Source organism: Orcinus orca, chromosome 4 (genome assembly GCF_937001465.1).
Source record: "Orcinus orca chromosome 4, mOrcOrc1.1, whole genome shotgun sequence".
Taxonomy (NCBI): domain Eukaryota; kingdom Metazoa; phylum Chordata; class Mammalia; order Artiodactyla; family Delphinidae; genus Orcinus; species Orcinus orca.
In genome coordinates, this window is record NC_064562.1 from 78209493 (window position 1) to 78232874 (window position 23382).

Genomic DNA, 23382 nt, shown 5'->3' on the forward strand with positions numbered 1-23382 from the left:
TCAAGGACTAAATAAGGTAAAGCATGCACAGGCAATATTAAGAGCTCAATAAAGGTTAATTACCATTATTATTCATTTTTCATTCTTTTTTATACTGTAGATATGGGTCTGGGCATTCCTATGACATCTCGCTCTTCCCCCAGGCCTTCTCATTTTCACCTCTATTTCCCTCCCACATGCCTGGCATATAGTAGGCACTCAACAAACTTTTCAAATTGTGAATGAATAAATGAATGATGCGAGGATGATTTAAGCTATTATTCATTTTTTACATTCTGCCGCTTCCAGAAAGGACCTGAGGAAGTTGAGAAATTAATTATATGAGTTAGAGTTTATAGGTGCCGACAGCCACCACCAAATGTAAAACAAAGTTTCCAAATAGGCTAAGTAAGATTGGAAGCGTTAATTAATTAATGCTAACTCTTCCTGCCTGAGCAAAGGCCTCAAGCTAATAACATTCTGAAACTGTTGAAAAGCAGTTATAGTCACAAAACCAGGGTACACCAGGAGTCCACTGGGAGCTTTAATAACATTACACCTGAACTCTTCATGTCAGGAGGGAACTCAAGAGACCATTCACAAACTGAGGCAAGATGGAGGAAAAAGCCTCACTCAGCAAATAACATGCCATTAACTTGGCCTGTGTGGATAGTACTCAGGGAAGTAATAATTGAGTCAATAAAAAATCAGACTGGACAACAGGCCAAAATGGGGGAGGGGTGAAAACTGCCATTTCATGAGGAAATACTGAGTGAGACAAGTTGGAATATGTGGGTCACTATATCATTGTATCTTAAGTACAATGCACGTTGAAAAAAATGGTAGTAGTGACAGTATAATGACGCAATGCGGGTAGTAATCATGTAACAAAAACAATGGCTAAAGAGTATTGTGTTCTTACTACATCCAAAGCATTGTCCTAAGCACCTTATCCATATCTAATCCTCATTTAATCTTCAAAACACCCCCACAAGCTAAATTCCATGAAAATCCTCACTTTGCATTTAAGGGAGCTGAGGCCCAGAGAGTTTCTGTGACTTATTTTTCATGTATTATCTCATTTAATCCTCACCTCAATGCTTTGAGGGGATCACCATTTGTCAGATAAGAAAACTGAAGCACAAAAAGGTTAATAATTTGGCCAAGATCACACATCTAGTAAGTACTAAACCAGGGTTCAGAGCCATCCAACTGACCCCAGAGCCAGTACTAACATGCTGGTTGCTACATGAAATATATTTAAATTCACCACAAGGAATATCATGAAAAGTTTGGTTGTATATTTATAGTAATAATAACAGCAAACCCTTATATAGAACTCACTGTGTGAGCCTGGAACCGCTTTCAATAATTATCCTTACAACAGTCCTCTGGGGCAGAGAGTATATTATGCCCATTTTACAGGTAAGAAAAGTGAAGCAGAGCAGAAAAGGGTACAGAGTCACACAGTAAGTAGTGGAGCCAGAGTGTCTAGAGTGTGTTTGTAACCACTCTGCTCTCCTGCCTAAGAATGATGTTCTGAAGCCATGTTGAACAGTGTGGTGACGAATAATGGTAAAAAAGAAATCAGCAACAGCAGTGAATTTCCTTCCAAAGCCTCATCTTATCACAGAGGGGTATTCATATCATCATTATGTTTCAATGCCAATAATTCCTTTTAAAATTGTTGGTCTAATCTGGGAGAAAATTTTCTTGCTCCCAAAAAAGAGAAAACATACAAATAGAAGCATGGTGTTGTATTGCAGACCATGATGAGACGCAGAGGAGAACACGCTGCATCCCAAACACCTGTCATTTCTGTCCTAAACAACAAAGCCCTCTGCTGTCTACCGGGTGGTAGTAGTGCTCACGACTGTAGATGCTGCCCATGAGGAACTGGAACTGCAGTTCTACTGTGTCCTCCCTGCCTTTGGAGAACAAGCCCTAACTTTCATTTTTTATATACCCTGCCGCTTCTTTTCTGTAAACACTATTGTGAGAAGAGACCCATACAGAGATAAGCTGGGAGACACAGGCCTGTTAAAAATACCTTTTGTACCCACAAAATGTGAATGTGCTTGCCACTGCTAACTGTACTGATAGGAGGCCCTTCTGAGCTGTAAGCACTGCTTGCTCTCCCCACCGCTAAAACATCTCCATCTGCAGTGCATGTTATAGAGAGGCAGTCACAAAAGATCAAACAAAATGGCTGGAAAGGGTTAGTCTCCATTTTTATTAATGTTCTAAGCTCCAGGAAGGCCAGTGTGCCGCAGCAGTGGTGTCTGTCCCACAACGCAAAGCTCCGACCCACGGGGTGACCCATACTTCCAATTCTCATCAGTGATTCCGATCTGCTAAACTTGCTAGGAAGGAGGTCTTGTACAGAGTGTGCCTGGGGTCTACAAATCAAAGGAGTAGCATCAGGGTCCGGATCTGGGGAGCCTTTAGATGCCTCATTCTGGATTCCCATACCACCCTGTGTTTACCCCATCTCAATGCACATCAATCACACTGTACTGACATTGCCCAGGAACACGATGGCATGTCTCACTCAATAGGCAATAATAGCTCTGTGATCAGAAAACAGGTTCACTTTTGTTTCTGTAGAACTTGGCACCGTATCTAGCTGATATAAGCACTCAACAATGACTCAGGAGGCAGCTTGTAGGGTTAGTACCAGTCTCAGCTAGTGTTAAAAACAAAACAAAACCAAAAAAAAAAAAAAAAAACCCACCAAATGGGGCTTGTTTTCATCATCCTTCACTGAGTGATTGCTTCACTGTACTAGACATTTTGGGGCTGGACTGTCTCATTTTACACTTACAAGCAACCTTATTATGTAAGTAACATAATTATCCTTATTTTACTAATGAGGAAATGGAGGCTCAGAAGAGTTAAGTAACTTGCCCAAGATCACACAGTTAGTGGTATGAGCTAGGATTTGAAACCAGGAAATTTGATTCCAGCTTGCATGAAATTAACCACACCCTTCCATACATCCCCTTAGGATACAAGTTCCATTTTTCACGTTTCTTCACACACCCCCCAACAACTGCCTTCCCCCACCCTCACCCCACCTCAGCCCATCCACCCGTGTTCTTTATCGTTAACTTTACCGAGGTAAAAAGGCTGGAAGGCAGAGTACACAGCACCCTTATTACTGACCCTAAACCTGGACCCAGATCTTATATTTCAGATCAGACCAGACAGGCCTAGGTTAGAACACCTCCGTCCTGAGAATCCATCTGCGTGGTGGAGGGAAAGGCCCCTCTGGTAGAAGTATATGCTCCGGCCACCAGCGCACTGCCTGGATCACCTCAGGCAAGTTTCCAACCTCTCTGAGATCTACCTATTTAAAGCATGAGGAGAATAATTCTTGCCCTACATTTTTCCTGGATTAGTTTCTGTGAAAATTACCTAAGGCCAGGGCAGACAAGAGTGCTTTGACCATTATGGAGTAGTCTTGTCACCAGCAAAGCCCACTGGGGTCCCCAGGATAAAATAAGAGGGAATCTAGGTGATAAAGTCTAACCTCTTCTTTTGTGCTTAGTCTAGTTTCACTAGCCTATAGGGGGCCGTGTGCAGAGGCCTCGCCCTTAACATGTCAGATTCTGCACAAGACACCTCAGTGCGGTGGGCTGTGTGCAGCGCACCTCCCTTCAAGATGGCAGCAGCAGGCTGCGTGCAGAACCACTGCACCTGGCACTGTGATCTGGAGCCACGTAAGCAGCACAGCTGCACCTGCCCCTTGAGAGCTCCACCCCCTCCCACAGCCCGCTGAAGAGATACCTATAAAACAGCCCCACCAACCGCCTTTCAGGGAAAGCGTGCTCACATCTCTCCATTCTTTAACCAAAGAATAAAATTTTCCTTCACTTCTGAACCAAGCTCAGTCTTGTTCTACTGGTTGGGGCTGGACTTGAAAGGATTGGTTACTTTCTCCGCCAATGAGAAGAAGGTGGCGTCAAGATCCAACAACTCTTATTTAGACAATGGAGATAAATTGCCTTTATTTACTTATTTTTTTGCATCTAATAACAAAGAGCGAAAAAGAAAACCTCCTTTCTCTCCAACAGAGAGACACAAAGAGACTGAGGGACAGAAAAAGAGAAAGGCAGCAGAGAGATGGGACACAGGCAGTAAGACAGGGAGGGGGGGAACACAGACTGAGAGAGAATCAGAGACAAAGAGACAGAGGGCTCGAGAGAGAGACAAAGTCAGAGAGAGGAGCCAGAGAGAAAATGGTTTACGTCTATTCCATTAGATGCCACAAGTAAACCAAGATTGGGCATAAACCTAATTTTAATAACTTAAATTCTCTCTTCCCCCAACTAGTTGACCTTTAACTCCCTCCTTCCTAGCGGTCCCTCTACTGCATCACAGCATACCCACATCAACTACGTAATCACTCAGAAGCGTACGGGGTGGGAGGGGGTCCTGTTTAGAAGAACCATGCTGCCAAGTGAAGAAGCCATTTTGGTTGCACACCAACACCTGCCCTTGCACCTGGTTTGTGACTTGGCATTTTCCCATCTGGGTCTCCTGCAGTGTTCACTGCTCAGCATCTTACCCTCACTGCTGTTACCAGCCCCTGAGCAAAGAAGATGTGTTGGCCATCTTGGGGTTCACTGATGGGCCTGAGGTTAGACTGCTCCAGGTAAATCGGGGACAAGCACCCAAACACTCTGGCCAGTGTTCAGGTGAGGTGAGGACTACCAACCTGCCACAGGCCCAAGAATGACAAGCCCACTTCTGAGGAATAACAGTGATGCTTTCTTCTGCCTGAAGGATAAAGGATAGGGCCCACACTTGTGGTGGAAACATTTAGTCCTTCAGCCCAAGTCCTGACAGCCCGATGACTGACTCTTCCAGCGACCTAGCTCCTGGCTGTTGTTGATCACCTCAAAGACTGCTCATTCAGGCACCCTCTTCATATCCATAACTGACACCCTTCTTACTTGCTAGATGGAAGTGAATAGCCACCTGCCTTATACTTGTCCCTTGCATGGCAGTTTCCTTGTCACAGACATCTGATCCTCACAGCCTCCTGATGTGATGATAAAGACAGGAAAGGTAAGGCTCAGGGGAGCATGTAGACTGCTACTTAATATTCATGGAGCATCTACTATATGCCAGGTACTGTCTGAGGCCACTACACAAGCCACCTCACGTAAGCCTCTGATCCTAGCTGCAAGGAAGTTATCACTTTCCCCCAGCTGAGAGACATGGAAACTGAGACTCAACAAGTCTTTTAGCGGCTCGAGTACGGGCATGTAGCAGTCAGAGTCATGGCTGGGATGGAAATCTTAGACCCCACATTCAGGCACATCAACAGATCTCCCTACAATCACCCTGACAGGACTTCAGAAGCAGATTTACTTTTGAAGGGAAAAAAATCTCACAGAGGGTAGATCAGGTTTGTGCTGGCCAATTAGAGCTTGGAAAACGAAGTTCTGGAGCCCTCCATTTGTCCACCATGAACAAACCCTTTGATTTGCCACTTCCCATCTCTGTGCACTCGATAAAATAGAAGTGCTCATATATACAATGGAATATTACTCAGCCATAAAAAGAAATGAAATTGAGTTATTTGTAGTGAAGTGGATGGACCTAGAGTCTGTCATACAGAGTGAAGTAAGTCAGAAAGAGAAAAACAAATACCGTATGCTAACACATATATATGGAATCTAAAAAAAAAAAAAAAAATGGTTCTGAGGAACCTAGGGGCAGGACAGGAATAAGGATGCAGATGTAGAGAATGGACTTGAGGACACAGGGAAGGGGAAGGGGAAGCTAGAACGAAGTGAGAGAGTGGCATGGACATATATATATACACTACCAAATGTAAAATAGATAGCTAGTGGGAAGCAGCTGCATAGCACAGGGAGATCAGCTCAGTGCTTTGTGACCACCTAGAGGGGTGGGATAGGGAGGGTGGGAGGGAGGGAGACGCAAGAAGGAAGAGATATGGGGATATATGTATATGTATAACTGATTCACTTTGTTATAAAGCAGAAACTAACACACCATTGTAAAGCAATTATACTCCAATAAAGATGTTTAAATAAATAAATAAAATTTTAAAAATAAATAAATTTATGGGGTGGGGGAATGGAAGTGCTGGCTACTTACAGAAGAGGTTTCTAAGAAATCCAAAACCTTACTTGTAGTATCCTTACTACAAGTGTCTTGAACAATGAAAACTGCTTTCCTAAGTGAAACTAGACTCGAGTGGTTTGTTCTGCCCCATTATAAGTCATCCAGTCAGTAGAAGTGTTTGTGTGATTTTTTTTCAAAGTTCGGAAAACAACCTGAGGAGATAATAAAATACCATCCTCTTTATTGAAATCTGAGATTCCCTAAAGCTGAATACTGCACATTGTGGTGTTTGATTGCCCTAAATGAAAATGTTGGAAGATAAAGAATTCCCTCGGCTCTAACCTTCAAGGAGCAAACCATGTCCAGAGGCAAGGAAACACAACCAGTCTAATACATTCTCCCCCTGCTAAATTCCACATTCTGCAAAAATTCTCTCTTCTAACTACATTAGTGCAGAAGGCAATCAATACAAAAATGCCAGGTTCATCCTAAGGGATCCCAATTGCAAAACAAAAACTCTAAGCTGCTCAGTACCAAAACTTAAATGGTTGACCCCTTATTCTGTGTGGCAACCTCTTCGAGGTACTCATACATCTTGGTTTTCAAAGTGAAAGCTTGTTCTAATGAACCATGAATTGTGTTGTTATAGTCTGATGTAAGGCAAGGTCTTTGTAACCAAATGGGGGGCCTTTGCTACAGGAACCTTTAGGAAGGACTGGTTAGGTTTATAGCACCCTCTGATAAGACCATCACCTCCTTACAACACCTAAAATACAATGATGACCCTACACGTACACTTCCACCACTTAAGTGATTCATTATTTATGCTTCAGGTTGATGTTAAGAAAGTGCTCCATACTTTCTCCAGAGCTCACCAGAGGAAAGCCACTGTGTAACAATCATAATAAATCAAATTCCTCATCAGTCCCATTCCCTTCCTGTCACTGCTACAGGACGTCCTGAGAAAACAGGAAAATGAGAAAAAGCCAATTAATGTGACTTCACTTAACAGGGAGGACAAATCTGAAGAGTAAAGTCATGGTGGGCAGGGAAGGTTTGATTATAACTTTGTTTAGAAAAATGAAAGTATGTATTAAGAGAATATGTGTATTATGTCTTATATTTAACAGAATGTAGACTCTAAACATCTTTAAACACTGCCTTAATGTGGAGAGGGCGGGGTCCATTTTTTTCCCCCAAAATAATTGAATGACTATTCAATTTCAGATCCATCACTTCCCATTTGAGTTTTAAACAATGATCATAAAAAGGGCTATTTTTGCAAAAACATTAAAGGTTTCTTCAGTTTTTTCATGGGTCTCTATTTTCTTTTGATCTTCATATCATTCTCTTTTGAGGCATTGTTCTAGTTTTTATGGCTACATTAATTACCCCCAAAACTTAGTGCCTTGAAATAACAATACCTAGCTTGTTCACAAATGGGCGGTATGTGCAGGGTACAGTGGGGACAGCTTGTCACTCTCCACTTGTCATCAGCTGGGGCAGTCTGGGGGCTGGGATCATCTGCCAGCCTGCTCTTTCTTATGTCTGGCACATGGGCTGGAAAGACTCAGCTGAAGGCCAAAACAGCAAGGGTTCCTTGGGCTTTTTCTCTCTCTCCCTGATCAAACCACGTGGTCTTTCTAGCATAGTGGCCTCAGATGGCTGGATTTTATACATGGCACTTCAAGGCCCCTGAGAGAGAAGGCAGAGGCCATATCACTTTTTATGACCTAGGCTGGGAAGTCACACAGCATCATTTCTGCCACATTCTATGCCTTAGAAGCAAATCTCTAAAGCCAGCCCATTTTCAAGGGGAGAATTAGGCTCTACCTTCTTTAAGAGGAGTGTCAAAGAATATGTGAACGTGTTTTTAAATTACCAAAACCATCTATCATGTCTTCTTTGTTGATTTTCTATTCTGATTATTGACTGGTTCAACTCTGCCAGATCCATTTGTCATTGGTTCTCTGTAAATCTCTCATGTCAGATCCATGACAGCTGGGATTTTTATCTGACTTATTCAGGGATAGTCTCCAATACCTAGTACCTGCTACATGGAAGGTGCCCAATAAATATGTGCTGATTTGACAGTTCTCCAAAATCACTTTCGTTACCTTCATGAAATCGTGCATCCTTTATAAGATTTGTAATTTTACTCTGCAACCAGTTTTCCTTTTCTTTTTATGTATTGTCTGAAGTTAACAACTTAAGGCAATCAACAAGAGACTAGTTTAAAACGATGTAATAAGATGAACAGAGATAGAAGCTATTATTACCCAAGGATATTGAAATGGGGTTAATATTATAATTGGTCACTTCATTTTGCGGCGGGGGGGGGCACATAAGGAGCTCTGTTTCCTGCATGAAAGCTCATAACTGCAAGGGCCCAGATAATGAAGATTTAAATAACAAGGACTCACAGATTACCTTTGAGCAAATTAAAATCTCTCCTAGCTTCAGGTTTTTCAGTCATAAAAGGGCATTATCCCTCAAGTTCTAACATCTTGATGATTTCAGAACTTGGAATTTTAGATCAGGGTCATAGATATAGACATTTAGCATCCATGATGACAAACATAATTAATAATACTAGACAGCACATTCTCTGATTTCAAACTATATAACAAAGCTATAATAATCAAAATAATATGGTATTGGCAGACATAGATCAGTGAAACCAAACAGAGAGCCCAGAAATAAACCCATGCATATACAGGGTCAAGTAATTTATGACAAAGGGGCCAAGAACATACAATGGGAGAAGAACATCTCTTCAATAAATGGTGTTGGGAAAACTGGACAGCCACATGCAAAAGAATGAAACTAGACCACTATCTTACACCACACACAAAAATTAACTCAAAATGGGATTGACATATATATACTAATATGTATAAAATGGATAATAAGAACCTGCTGTATAAAATAAATAAATAAAATTGAAAAATTCAAAAAAACAACAAAAAAATTAAAACAGCCTGAGCTTGCATTCAGGAAAAAAAAAATGTTTTAAAGATTTGAATGTAAGATCTGAAACCATTAAACTCTTAGAGGAAAACAGAGGCAATAAGCTCCTTGACATCAGTCTTGGCAGTGACTTTTTGGATCTGACACCAAAAGCAAAGACACCAAAAGCAAAAATAAACAAGTGGGACTAGATAAAATTAAGTTTCTGCACAGCAAAGTAAACTGTCAACAAAATGAAAAGGCAGTTTACTGAATGGGAGAAAACATATGCAAATCATATAAGGGATTAGTATACAAAATATATAAATAACTCATACAACTCAACAGCAAAAAACCAAACAAATCCAATCTAAAAATGGGCAGAGATTCAGATGGCCAACAGGTACATGGCAAGATGCCCAACATCACTAATCATCGGGAAAATGCAAATAAAAACCACAATGAGCAAAACTACAATGACGTATCACCTCACAGCAGTCAGAATGGCCATCATCAAAAAGTCTACAAACAGTAAGTGCTGGAGAGGGTGTGGAGAAAAGGGAACCCTCCTACACTGTTGGTGGCAATGTAAATTGGTACAGCCACTATGGAGAACAGTATGGAGGTTCCTTAAAAAACTAAAATAGAGCTACCATATGATCCAGCAATCCCACTCCTGGGCAATCCCTCTGGGATTAACATATACACAGTACTATGTATAAAACAGATAATCAACAAGGACCTACTGCATAGCACAGGGAACTCTACTCAATATGCTATGATAAGCAAAAAAATCTGAAAAAGAATAGATATATGTATATGTGTAACTAAATTACCTTCCTGAAACTAACGCAACATTGTAAATCAACTATATGCCAATATAAAATAAGAATTAAAAAAATAAAGTCAGTATATTAATCACACACAAAAACAAAACCCACAATGCAATATCACCTCATACCTGTTAGAATGGCTATTACCAAAAAGTCAAGCAATAACAAACACTGATGAGGATGTGGTGAAAAGGGAACCCTTGTGCACTGTTGGTGAGAATGTAAATTGATGCAACTAATATGGAAAACAGTATGGAGGTTCCTCAAAAAAATTAGAATAGAACTATCCTATGACCAGAAACTCCACTTCTGAATATTTACCCAAAGAAAATGAAAACACTAATTTGAAAAGATATATGCACCTCCATGCTCACTGTAGCATTATTTACAATGCCAAGACATGGAAAACCTAAATGTCCATTGATGGATGAATGGATAAGGAAAATGTGGTATATTAGTATATATGTGTAAACGTGTGTGTGTCTATTTGTGTGTCTGTGTGTGTATATATATTATGGAATATTATCCAGCCATAAAAAATAATGAAATCGGGCCATTTCTGACAACATGGATGGACTTGGAAGGCTAAGTGAAATAAGTCAGACAGAAAAAGATAAATACCATATAATCTCACTTGTATGTGGAATCAAAAAAAAATCTCATTGATACAGAGAACAGATTGATGGTTACCTGGGGGTGGGGGTGGAAGGCGGGGTTGTGGGTGAAATGGGTGAAAGGGTTCAAAAAGTACAAATTTCCAGTTATAAAATGTGTAAGTCATGGGAACGTAGTATACAGCACAATGACTATAGTGACTATACTATATTTCATATTTGAAAGTAGCTAGCTAGAGGATCTTGAAAGTTCTCAACACAAGAAAAAAAATTGTAACTATGTATGGCAATGGATGTTAACTGGACTTATTGTGGTGATCATTTTGCAATATATAGAAATATCGAATCATTACACTGTACACAGGAAACTAATATGTTATGTCAATTATAACTTGATTTTTAGAAATTTTAGTAACAATAATAAATACTGATGTCTAACATAACTATTTATTATTTACTATGCTATCACGCATTATGCTTTCCATGTATTACCCCATATAACCTTTATAGCAAACCTTTGATATAGGTGTTATTATTTCTCTTCTTCCAATGCTCAAATAAACTACAGACTTTCCTCTGATAATGTGATGGAAACAGGACCAAACTCAAGACTAACAGCAGAGTGCATGCTGATAACCAGCCATGCCTTCTCACTTCCCATTACTGCAACACAAAATGATTATATCAGGCCTGGCTGTGAAATTAGTCATACTGGAAGAGGGAGCCTATAGTAAGGGTCTGTCTCAGGCCCCAGCAAAGAACATTAAATTACAAGAAAGACCAGATTATAACCCAGCTTCACAGACAGCTTTCTGTATATGCTGACACATATCTTTCTCTGGTCTCCCAACAGATTTTCTGAAAAACTCTAATTCAAAAATCTCTCATCTCAATTAACCAGAGAACATTTTTTCCTGCATGGTTGTCACTACTTCCATTCTACCCTAAAATTACACAGAAGTAAGCGTTTGACCCATTTTTAAGTAGCGTGTTTAGAATACCATATTTAAAAACCAAGCTAGAAATTAGAGATAGCAAGGGTCTTTGTCTCTAAAGCTGATCCCCAAAAGCTCAAAATACTTTGCAGACATTATCTAATTCACTGTCACAACAAAGCTGGCGTTATCTTCTCCATTTTGCTCATGGAGAAACTGAAATAAGAAAATTATAGCCTGACTTTGACATTGTAAGAGGTGCTTCTGTTAACCCTATCACAGAAGCCAGTTGAGGGAAGGTTGGAAAAGAGCCAGACTGGCAGTGTTGTAGACTAGTTTTCATTCCGACTTCATCAAACATGCCTCAGTACCCTAGAGATAAAAGAGTGGTTAGATGAGCCAGACCCTCTTCAACTAGAGGAGCTCAGCTTTGCATAGATTTTTTTTTTTAATCTATCTATCTATCTGTCTATCTTTGGCTGCACTGGGTCCTCATTGCTGTGTCCGGGATTTCTCTAGTTGCGGCGAGCGGGAGCTACTCGTTGTGGTGGCTTCTCTTGTGGCGGAGCACAGGCTCTAGGCACGCGGGCTTCTGGAGTCGTGGCGCTCAGGCTTACTTGCTCCGTGTCCCCTGCACTGGCAGGCGGATTCTTAACCACTGCGCCACCAGGGAAGTCCCTGCATAGATTTTTATCTGCTTTTATAGATTTGTATTTTGTGAAGGATTTCCTTAAGGGATCGACTTCTGAAAATCTGATAAAAACCACTGACCTGGCAATATTTTGGTTGTGTCACCTTAAAAAAATAAACATTTGGTAACATTCAATGGCTATTCAAAAGCCCAAAAGTAATCATTAATGGCAAACCCTGAGTTTCTCCTATGTGCCCAGTGCTATGCTAAGCACATTACAAGCATTAACTTATTGCATCATGGTAAGCAACCATTTTACTGATGAGTAAACTGAAGCTTAGAAAAGTTAAGCAACTTGCCCAAGATCATCAAGCTGATGAGTGGTGGAACCAAGATAAAACCAAGCAGCCTACCTGTCCCTTTTTTTCTTAGAGGCTATGCGCAGGCTCCTGGGGTGTCAAGCCCACGTCTGCCAAGGTACAAGGCCGCAGCAACGCAAAACACGCCGTTTCTTTGTCGCAGGGGTCAGCTGTCCCTCCCGGCAGCAGCCAGGGCCCAGAAGCCTTCCCAGGAGACCGTCACTACCAGTACCTGGCGCCTCTCCACGGAAGAACAGCCTCAGAGCATTGTTCTCTCTTTCTGACCCAGCCCAAGTGCCAGCACGCTGTGGTGGGGCAGGTGGCTTCTTCACCAAGTCCCTCAATCAGGAAATGCTTTCTTCTTGTGAACACCACGGGAGACGCTCCAGGGGCCTGGTCTGAGTAGGCGAAATATGGGGCTTCCCACAAAGAGAAGCAAGGCACGCTGGAGCCTTCAGGGCGCACTTTGTGGCGATGAATGGGAGAGGACAAGGAAAGTAAGGCTCAGTCCAGATATTGGGGCAGGCAGAGAACGGCAGCGAACGCGGCAAACATAACGCAACCCGGCCGAAAACACGGCCGCCTCCTCTTCCCAGAGGAAGCCCGATCTCGCGGGATCTCGCGGGATCTCGCGGGAGTTCTGCAGAGGTGGACTGGAAAGCCCCGGAATGAGAAACACCCGGTAAGGATTCTGGCTTTTGCTACCTTTCAAGGAAACCTCGACCCTCACGGAATCTCGCGGGAGTTCTGCAGAGGTGGACTGGAAAGCCCCGGAATGAGAAACAACCGGTAAGGATTCTGGCTTTTGCTACCTTTCAAGGAAACCTCGATCCTCACGGACACTTTCCCATTCTGCGCCCCCTTCTCCCCACCGCGTGCTCCCTAGTCAGTCACAGCGCTGCGGCTGGCTCGCCCCAAGGGCTAATTTGGGTGTGGGAGAACAACCATCCTCTTGCCCTATGGAGCTTCAGGGGCAGGACCGCCTGAGGCCTGGTTGGGGCAGTGAACTGCGCATGCGCCACCGCAAGTTTCTAGGCCTGCAGGAGGCCCAGGGCAGGGGCTCTGGGTTGGGGCTTCGACCGGGCCGATCTAATGTATGCCAAGGTCCAAAGCAGGAGCAACCCAACACAGTCCTTGCCGTTAACCATGCTGCTATCCGGTCTCTAACCTAATGAAGTCCCTGTTAAAGATAGAACTAGAATCTGTACTCCTTACAAAGACTACAGAACAGACAAAAGCAAAGGCAAGGTGTTATAAAGAATTTGGGTAGTTTTTGTCCTGAGTTCCTGGAAGGAAGCCTCTGAATCCTTGGAATTTCCATAGTAATAGGAGTGTCTTTGTTATTCTTAGTGGACCCTGATAGTTTATGCTAACAAGATCATTCAAGATGAACCCTCTGTAGTTTAAGCTAATGACAGCACTCAGGATGGGGGCCAGCCACACCTGAAACACCACCATTTGACTAGGTGGTTGAGGCTTTGAACCGTAGTGATATCAGCCCGATCTCGGGAACACTAGAAATTGAATTCAACCTTTTGGCCAGTAATTCAGTGAATTGTGCCTGCATAATGAAGCCCCAATAAAACTCCAGACACAGAAGTTCTAATGAGCTTTCCTGGTTGGCAGTACTGTGCCTGTATTGTTACACACTGATGAGTCTGACTCCAGGGTAGGAGGAAACCTCGTGCTATGCATCTCTTCTGTCTGGTTCTGATTTTTATCCTCCTTGCTGTAATAAAATGGTAGTCATAAGTATAGCACTTTCCTGAGTTCTGTGAGTCATTCTAGCAAATTATTTCAAAGTGGTGGGCACCCCCAAATTTGTACTGATTGGTCATAAATGAGCATAGCTTGGGAACCCCCGCGTCTGTGGCTGGTGTCTGAAGTAGGGAAATCTTGTGGAGGACCGTGCCCTTAACCTGTAAAGTTTGGCCTAAATCTGGGTAGTTAGTGTCAGAAGTCATTGCTCAAAGCTATGTGGAAACTCCTATATTCATCTCAACTTGGCTAAAAAATATTTTCAGGATTCAGAACCCACCATCACACGGCTTTCATGAGCAACATTATTCTCAGGGCTGTTGCTTCTGTGTCCATGCTTCATTATCCCACTTAAGCAGGTGATCTGAATTTAACCCACCAGACCCAGGGCTCATTCAGGATAATGAGGAACCACCACAGCTGCCTCAAGATCCCCACGGGGTGGGGGGGGGAATCTCTGCTCATTGGCTCTATGAGTTTTCCTCCCTTACACTTTTATTCTTTTTGCACCTCCACTGTGAAACAATCTAAGATTTTGTTGCTCATTAAAATAAAAAGGGAATCTTTTGCACTGTTCTTCAGATCTCTAACTGGCTACAAGTCTGGACACAGGCTTTAAGAACACTAAGTATATTTATTAGATGAGAAAATGCATAGAATAGATCAGTGATTTAAGATAAGATTTGAATTAAGCTTAGGAAAGGGGATAGAATCTCAGAATTATAGGATTAATGTCACTCTTATAAAGAACTAAGTAGCAAATTTGGAAGCTATAAAAGTCCTCAAAGATTATCTAGTTCAAGACCTTCATTTTGGTTGTTAGCTAGACTCACTGTGGTGATCATTTTGCAATATATAGAAATATCGAATCATTATGTTGTACACCTAAAGCTCATATAACATTATATGTTAATTATATCTCAATTTTTAAGAAATTTATTTTGCAGGTGAGGAAACTAAGTCCCAAAAAGGTCACAGTGAAATGTCTTCCCCTAAATTACAAAGGAACCTGAAGACAGTATTTTCTTGGAGTGTATTTTATTTTTAGATGTCAAACTTGCTAAAATTCTTTTTTCCAAGGCAGAAAATTCAAACCATCAACGTGATATCTTATTCTCATCATTTGAAAATGTCACTGGTAATACAATGATCTCATGATTATATCATGACAATGTGGGAATCTTCCAGGTTTTTGGAAAGAAGGGTCTCAGTTTTTATTTCCATGGAAGCTATTCTCTTTCTAGGAGAGTAAGGGAGTGAAAAATAGGTATCCTAGATCCTCTTTCTAGAGCTACAGAGAGTTTCTATGCCTCTTTTCTGAATTGTTCCCAGTTCTTCAGTTATAAAATTGGATGACATAAAACATGGCTCGTTTTCATAGTAGATGTATTTCTGATAGTGCTTCAGTCATATTCTTAATCCAGCAAGGGACTTTGCAATTTAAAAAAATCCTAATGTGAATTCTTTCATAAAACCAAAAAGAAAATTTTCTGTAATGTAAATAACCTACGCACAATTTTTCTGTTTTATAAATTCTGATTTCTGTATGTAGAAGGTTTTTTTAATGAGGCTCCCCTGTATCTTAATATTATTCTTCACTTATTCTGAGATGACATGAGAAAAAGGCAGATGAGTGAGGCAAAGTGCTTGGACATCCTCACAAAAAGCCACCTGATTCAGGCAGAGCAGGCAAAAACACAAAGGCTTTATTTCCTTTATCCTGAACTAGCAAAGCTGTTTTTCAAGATCCAATCAGAATGTACAGCAGCAAATAGCTTGCAAATGTTTAATACATGATCAAGTGCACCTCACAGTTTCACCCAAACACCTAATGTATTATTCCAGTAGGCTGTGAGAGGCAAGCATCAATCAGCATTCAGGCTACCTCATCCTTTCCCAAGGTGAAAGAACTGAAACTACTGTATTATCTGTATGACTATCACTCCTGTTTTATTTGGAGCTGCATTCCACTCTGACCATCAGAGAAGCAATGACATAGTTTTACTGCTGCTCTTATTAAATATTATTACTGTGGTGCAAGCTTGACGGTCGAGAGAGGAGAAAAAGGAGGCAGCTTCATTGCCCAAAGGAGATCCAGTAATCAGATGGTCTGCAGCCTGAAGAGGACATCAATCTTCTGAATCCAATTCTGACTACACACTTTAGCAAGTTACTGTATGGTCTCAGTATAAAATGTTGACAGTACTAAGGCAATTGCTAACCTAAAAAGTATGTGTTTAAGAAAGAGAACAAAAGGGAGGGCTATAGAAATTGATAACAGTGTTAAGAATACTAACTGATATTTTTAAAAAGCAGTGCTGAAAATATATTGGACTCACCATCAGATTTTTTTCTCCCATTTTTTCTCCCATTATAGTCCTTTGTCTTCTTTGTCTTTTTTTTTTTTTTTCTTTGATGGCAATATAGCATCCAACCTTCCCCCTTCCTGGTTTTGAGGTGTACCTGCCTCCTACCTCCTTGAGCATTCTCTTAGAGGTTTCCCAGAAGCTTCCACCCCTTGGTAGGCAATGCCAGCACACAATCAAGGCTCAGCCTATCAGATGTTCTCAACTATCTGAATTCTGAGCAAGTGAAGCAAAGATAAAGGGTTGGTTAAACGTCCTCATGGCAGCAACATGACCGCAACAATGACGTGGCCAGATTCCCTTGCAACTCGACTCTCTAGTTCATGTTCATTTTCCAGACATGATCTCCCAACCTCCACTATGCTTTCCATATGTCCCTTCTTTGCTTTAGAGTCAGAGTTGATCTCTGTTAATTGCAACCCAAAACATCATAACCGGTATCCATCATTATGGGATTTCCGTGAATGTGAGAGTGAGGCCAGAATGGGGAGACAGCTCAAGGGAAAAAAGTATGCTTTCCAAAAAGCTCATTATTATTCTAGGTTCCTATTTTATGTTTTTTAATAATATGAGAAACACATACAGAAAATGAATACTCTTTCTCTCATATGTTTATTATTGCTACACTATGTATGAGGTACTTTTGTACTGTTACCCATCTCTCTGGTTAGGTGAATTCCCAAGAGTAACTAGGGAAGTGAAATGATTGATAACATGGTAGAGTTCTTTCAATAATCCTGTCCCTGCAAATGAGCTCAAGAGATACCCCTTAGGACTGAAGTAGAAACACAGTAAGAAATCCAACAAGGGATGCAAAGTTCTGAAACTGGAAGAAAAGTAGGTTTTTTACCTTGACAGGAATCTGAACTGGAGTGAAGACATTTTCAGGAAGGATCCTTCAACCATAGAGATCCAGAAACTTTAGAGAAAACAAGCCCAGCCACTCTTTGCCCTAACCCCCAAAGAGTAAAGAAGTTTAAGTGTCGCTGAAAACTGCAAATGGAGGGTATATGGACGAGAGAAGGTGAGATCAAAGCACCAGATAGCCTATATTCCAGGAAGAGATTGTGTAACCACAGAGAGAATAGCCTTCTGCATTCAGGAAAGACTTGCCTGAGTGACTATACAGATGAAGGAGAGCCTAACCCCAAAGGGGATGACAATAGGGCTCATATGCAGAATTAAAGGCTCAGAAGTAAGTCTCGGCAATGCCAACAAGAAACTGTCAGTCCAGCTTGCTTTAGATAATCAATCTGTGCTCTGAAAATGCATCTCCATCTATGTTGCATATATTTTTGGTTGCATGATGTATAGTTATTTGGGTGTTGGTGTTGATTGTTTTTCCCTTTTTTTCCTTCTAAAATATTCCACTTGTCTTCGCTAAGTTAAGAGGAAAGGATCTGGGAGAACTACCATACTCAACTTGACCTTGGAATAAAGGCACACTAAGAACTCTGATCATCACTAATTGCTGACTCTCCAAGCCAGAGAAAACACACACACACACACACACACACACACACATATGCACACATGCAAACCAGAAGGTCTGGGACCAGATCAATACTCACTGAAGCCAAATTGGCACATGAAAATTGAGCTCACAGAAAGCTTGAGTCATTACCACCAGTCCCTAGGAAGTATACAAAAATGAAGTGTCAATGGGTCATTAAGAACACATCTTCATGGTGTGCATCTACAAGGACATCTGAAGGGGTTCAACTCTGCAAGACTATAAAGTCCCCAGCTGGGGTACTCCTTAATTAGGAGTACTCTAATTAAGAACATAGGCCCTGGAGTCAGCCAGACCTGAGTATGCCACCCAGCTGGGTGACCTCAGCAAGTCACCTAAACATGGTAAACTAAGGATAATAACATATACTTTGTAGGACTGTTTTGAGATTAAATGAGATATATGTGTTATAGACTGCACATTTGTGTCTCAAAATAATTCATGTCAAAATCCTAATCCTCAATGTGGTGGTATTAGGAGGTGGGGCCTTTGGGAGGTAATTAGGTTTAGAAGAGGTCATGAAAGTAGAGCTCCCATGATGAGATTAGTGTTCTTATAAGAAAAGAAAGAGGGCTTCCCTAGTGGTGCGGTGGTTAAGAATTGGCCTGCCAATGCAGGGCACACAGGTTCAATCCCTGGTCCAGGAATATCCCACATGCCGCGGAGCAACTAAGCCCGTAAGCCACAACTACTGAGCCTGTGTGCCACAACTACTGAAGCCCGCGCGCCTAGAGCCTGTGCTCCGCAACAAGAAAAGTCACCGCAACAAAGAGCAGCCTCCGCTCACCACAAATAGAGAAAGCCAGTGCGCAGCAATGAAGACCCAAAGCAGCCAAAAATAAAAAGATAAATAAATAAATAGATAGATAAATAAAAGACTAGAACTCAGTCTCTCCACCACGTGAGGATGTAATGAGAAGATAGCTATTTGAAAACCAGGAAGAGAGCCCTTACCAGACACTGAATCTGCTGGTACCCTGATCTTGGACCTCCCACCTTCCAGAACTGTGAAAAATAAATTTCCATTGTTTAAGCCACCCAATCTATGGTATCTGATTATAGCAGCCTGAACTAAGTATATAAAGCTTTTTGCACAGTGCCTTATCATAAAAATAAGAAAAATATATAAATAAGAATATAGGTAAATAAAAATAAATGAAGCCACTGACTAAGCGAGTCTGGCTTTCAATCAGGCTCAGAAAAGGTTTCACTTACACCACTAATCTAATTCCAGAAAAACAGCTGGAAAGATGAACTAGGATGGACACACTTTTTGAATTTACTTATCTGCGGTTTTTATTGGAAGAATCGGAAGCAGCAGCTGCCACCATCCCCATGACAAGCCAGGGAGTTGACAAGTTCTGTGGATGCTCTGTCATGGGAACAGTGACTCTCCGGCCAGCTTCATGTGGGAAATCAGGAGGACAGATTTTCTTAGGCGATTTTCTCATTCATTGTGATTTCTGCTTGGCTAGAAAGAGTACATAAGCTGTTTGTCTCAAATGAACGCTCCAGTAGGTAAAACACCAAAAGGGGTTTTGGGAAACATTAACAAAATAAGAATTGCCATACTGGCTTAAATCAACTGTCTGACAATAGCACCAAGAGGTATTTTGTAGGAAAGAGTGGTAATTTCCTCCATAATCATGATCTCACAAGCTTAGCAGCAACTCCTAAATGTCCTTAAATCCCTATTAAGGCTCTATCATCCACAACTTTACTTAAACCCTACTTGAGTTTTATACTAGCATTTTCAGCTAATACTGTGCATGGGGCAATGACTTTCTTTATTTAACTGACTTTTATTCCTATGTTTTATTCCTCTTGATTGCAACCTTGATTCACTATATAACCTGAAGCAAGTCCCCAAGCTGATTCTTTCTTAATATCTCCATCTATAAAATGGAAAAGCAACAGTGGCTCCTTGGCGAGGTCACAAATAAAACGAAGAGATTCCTGGAGCTACATTTTTCTCTGCTGTGAGCTCTACAAAGGAAGAAAGGGGCTTCAAACCAGACACTTGAGTTCCATTTTGTGTGCTAATTCATATTAATCCCACAAGACTCAAATAATGGAATAATGGAAGAGAGAAATAAAAGAGGGAAGGGAACTAGGGAATATCTTGGGTTCAGGTTGAAGTGTACATCATTGAACCAAGAAAAATGTGTGCCCATCCATAGCTGAAAGGTATTAGGGCTAGATTACTCACCTGACTTATAATACTGCAGAATATATGTGACTACTACCAGATGGTCGCTTATAAATAAAAATGTTTGGTGAGAGTAAGGATAAAAATGGAATTTTTTTTTCCTTTTGAGCTAGAGAAAATCCAAAGACAAGTAATGCTGGATTATCAAAGCAGGGAAAATCAATAACAGGCTATATGTATACACCTAAATCACCCAGATCACATTGGAATCTGACCAGAAATTTTATTATCATATATCAAATTGGTTCTAGACATGAGTTACTTTAATCACCCTTTTATGTCATGTAGGAGAAATAATTAGGAGATTTAGTATTTTCTATTCAGGAGGAAGAACTATGGAAAAGCACAATTATAGAGAAGTTAACATGCTAAGCAGGACAGAGTGAGCAATTAAATGACACAGTGGTCTCTCCCTTATTAAAGACAAAAGAAACTTAATAAAATAATGTAGTCACTTCCAGAAAGCCAAAATGAGTCCCGTGTGAAACATTTGTATGTAACTAAGTCATCTTAGTTTCTTTGGAATTGAATTTTGGAATTTATGGAGGAAATAATAATTAAAAGTAAATACCCTCTAAATAATTTATTACAGTCTTATGATAGTCATATTTGTTAACTAGGTAAAGAGACAAAATTTTGCTGCTGGAAGAACATATAGCAAAGGTAGTTGCTCTATGTGTTATAATGCTGAAAAATGTTTTAAATTAAGTGATATTAATATAAGTGCAAATAGAATTCTTTGGGGCCGCTTCCTCTTACAAATAGGTTTTAAATATTAAATGAAAGCAAATGCTAACTACCTTAGTTTGTCCATCTTAAAGATGAAAGTTGAATGACCTTGTGTCAAGGGAATGCAATATAGATTAATTAGCTAATTAGGTCTTTGTTGTATCCAGTGCCATGGAAGGCAAAGAGTACCTGAGGCCCTGGCTCAAGCCAACCATTTTATCTGAAACACCAAGGCATTCAGATCAACACAAGGGACTGTCACCAGATCAGAGCAGACAAACGAATAAACCATAATTAAAGGTGTGGTTTAGTGCCTGGAAAATCAGGGGAACTTGCTCCTTGCTAGTGTTGTGGCTTCATCAAGTCACTTGATGCCTTTGGGACTCAGGTGCCTAATGAGGAAAATGAGAGGGGTTGACCTTCAAGGAGTTTTTCAACACAAATTCTATGGTACACAATTTTAATACCTAAGAGAAGCAAACAAATCACTCTCCACGTGAGAGAAAGGTGCCGACTTGTAGAGGATGGAATCATATCGTGTACCATACTTTGTGAGTCCAAGCCAAGGTCGACTGACCAGAAGTCCTTCCACCACTGAACTGCCTTCCACTTGCAGCCACCAGCAGACCCAGGAAGCCCAGGAAAATCCTTACAGGCTGAGAACCTAGTGACAAATTCCCTAGATCTCTGGCAAGGTAGATCTCAAGGTAGTACCTCCTCATCAATTTCTTCTTGACCTCTGTGACTCCCTTTCCAATTTGTTCCTGCAGATAACTGAGTTGTCCCTTTGGTTTAGAACACTCATAATGCCTCCTCCGTTCTTCACTCACACAAATGACATGTTAGATTACTTTCATTCTTCCTCTCATTGTTTATTCATTCATTCACTGGTCTAGCACTTACTGAGTACCTACTGTGGGCAGCTGTCTTTACCGGGTCTTGATCGACTTTGACTAGAATGCTGTGTATGTAAAGCCAGTGTGTTGGTTTGCTGGGGGCAGCAGCTGTCTTCTCTGGAGTTAAACTGCCTGAGTTCAAATCCCAGCTCTCCCACTTACTGTGCTATCTTGGACAAGTGCTTCAACTTCCCTGTGTCTCAGTGCTCTCATTTGTTCTTATTTGTGATTAATAGCAGGAACTACCTCATAAAGTTTTGTGGAGGGCTAAATAAGTCAGTCTATGTTTAGTGGCTCAAAAAGCACTTGATAAAATCTGATAAGCGCTCAATATAGTTTAGTTCTTATTATTATCTGCAAACTATCTGAATGAGTCTGAGATCAGCAGCTCTCTGGCTGAGCTGCTGATGACATTTGACACAGTGCCTTCTATTTAAAACATGATATTTCATGGCTGTGGAGTTGTTTGTCCACTTCAAAGGGCCATTGGGAATGGATTTGAGGAGAATTTGTCACTGACAAGGATTAGTGAAGCAAGCAGGGTTGCTACCTCAGAGAGCTCAGGGCAATGACAGCCACTTTGTCCAAGCCTGAACAGTAGCAAAAGGATGACAACAGCCCCCAAAAATGAACCAGACAAGGAAGTATTGGCAGGCAAAGCCAGGATGACCTGAGGATTTTCTCTAGCCGCCCCTTTTTGAAGGTATGGAAGTCTGTGTTGCATATTTATCATGATGGAAGCATTTGCCATGCCTGGATGTTGACAATAGTGGTAGTGATAGTGATAGTAATAATTATTGTAGTAATAGTAGTATTTGAAATAATAGTAATGGTAGCAGGGGTATTCAGTGGTAATAGAAATAAAAGTAACTGTGATAGTGGTAGTAATAGTAGCAATGGTGTAGTAATCATAGTGGCGGTAGTAGCAATGGGGTCGTAGTCATTGTAGCAGTGGCGATAACCATGGCAGTATTGGTAGCAGCAGGAGTGAGTGCCATAGAGTAACAGCTACATTTTTACAGGACTATTCAAAGCACTTTACATTTATTAATTCAATTCATACAACTACCCTATGAAGTAGGGATTATTGTAAGTGTCCATTTTACAATAGCGCCTATAACATTTTGAAGTATTCAGTTCTAACTGATACCAAACTTGATTACGCTAGTTCCAGCGGGATCTCAGTAAGACTGTGGTCCCTTTTACTCAACTCCTCCTGACCCCGCGCACTGAAACCCCCTCGCCACTTATGTAAGCTGAAGTCCCAGGACCTCGGTACTCTTGTAGTTGCTTCTAGTAGAAAAGACATTCACTATGCAGTGCGAAATTGCTTGCTTGCTTTCAATAGAGGTGTCTCTTGGCAAAAAAGAGTGGGGGAAAGGTGTTGCCCTCTGATGGTGGGTACTCTATAAAGTGGTTGGCTAGAGTGCCAGAAAGACAAGAAGGAAAGGAGAAGTTGTCCCTCACCTCCTCTTGGGGAAGCAGAGTCATCACACCTCCTCGGAGCCACAG